Raw genomic sequence first — 1,934 nt, 5'->3', positions numbered from 1 at the left:
TTTTTCATTAGTGTATTAAAAGTAATATAGGAAAAAAATGAATAAACAAATTGCTTGTGATCAAACACTAAAGAGTGTTGCTTTTAATCTTGAAGATATATATGGTAGTACGTGTACTATATATACTTATGTATGGACTATTACCTCACAAGTAAATATTTTAGTATATTTTTAACTAAATTTTCATTTTAAGAATTCTTAACAAATAATATCGTTATTATCTTTATACATATGCATATAAGTATTTTAAGTCAGTGTAATATACGAATCAGACAATATATAATAATATAATAAAATATATATAATAAAATAAAATATATTAATAATATAATAAAATGCATAAAATAAGTAAATTCCTTTTTTTTTTCTAAAAAGTGGACATAATCTTTGTTCTGCGCAGTTTTTTTTTTGTGGTAAGTCCGCAATGTTCATATTTTTGATATTTCTGTTAGAAGTCTAGTACGTATACCTAATATTGCATTACTAGAAAAAATATAGATTTTCTTTTAAATATTATAATTAAGTAACACCAAAAGTATTACTTTTTCTAATATGAGTAACTACCGTAAGACCACGTTTACGAGGTCTAGCATATTAAAGAACTATTAATAAAAATTTAAGTCCGTGTTTAATAGGGAAAATAAATTATACAAAAATTAATTTAAAAGTAATTACAAGAATTCTGACGGGGACTGTGGGTTAAACAATCATATTTCAAATTAGGGGCTCTACTTACACTACTAGAACTTGTAGGTTTTATAGCGAAGAAAATAAAAACTCGAAACACAAACTAAGGCACTGTCGTATAAATCAAAGAAGTAACTGCATAAGGCAAATCATATCGGATGAAGAAATAAAACTGTGAAATGTAGGTTTAATATCACAATATATAGGGGTAGTTGGATTTGAAGAAATACTCTTAATATATGACGGGATATAATTAGATCTTTAGGTCACAGTGCAGGTCATTTAATATAATAATAACAAGCTATTTAACTCATATATTACTCTTCTATAGAATTGCTATTAGTGAATATTAGATCTCGAATATTTTTATTGTACTAGATATGACTAAATTTATAAAAGTTTATAATATTTTTATTTTAAAAGTTCTCCACATTTCCGGTTTATTTTTATTAGTAGATCAAGGTACAATTATTTCTAGTGCTTTTAATTAATTTTGTAATATTAATGAGTCACTAATAGTATTAACAACTATGTAATGAGAATTTTTAATCACAATTATTGTAATTAGATTAAGACACTAATACGAGTACTTGTAATAAAATATTGCCCTTCATATGTAATTTTGAAGTCATAGAGCGCAGTATTCATTGAGAGTCATGGATGGAACTACGTTTATCAGATATATAAGTGTGTAAGTAGTATAGGAAATAGCATTGATTAAGGTCTTTTTAACTTTTATACGCAATTTTAATGAACTTCAGGCTGACGGCAACAAGACGAAGTTATGCATAATAATTGAAACATGTAAGTCTTTATAGACAATGTCATAGGTAGATACTATATACATATATATAGTATGGGTAACCGTGTAAAAAATGTGAGCTACACTTCGAGTTTCCGCAATTTGTATTGGAAGTATTGAAGACCGGCATTCGAATATATATACTTTCTCATGGACACTTTTTGTGAGTACATAAAAATAAATATTCATTTTTTTTCTTACCTAACTTTTTAGTTGTTTGTTTAAATTTGCAACTAATGCAACTAATTTATTTTTGTATAATTTTTTTTTTCAACAATATTTCATTGCAATTTTGTTGTGCAATTAATTTTAGCGCATTAAGTTTAACTCGTAAATCACATTTATGTGCGGTAGTCAATGTGCAGTGTCGTTTCCAAAAATGGAGGAGAAGAAGTGCGGGTCTGATAACAGAAACTGATCATTAATAAAAAACGTTATTGTACGT

This window comes from Teleopsis dalmanni, chromosome 2 (genome assembly GCF_002237135.1).
Source record: "Teleopsis dalmanni isolate 2A chromosome 2, ASM223713v2, whole genome shotgun sequence".
Lineage (NCBI taxonomy): Eukaryota > Metazoa > Arthropoda > Insecta > Diptera > Diopsidae > Teleopsis > Teleopsis dalmanni.
Note: the sequence above shows the minus strand (reverse complement) of the source record.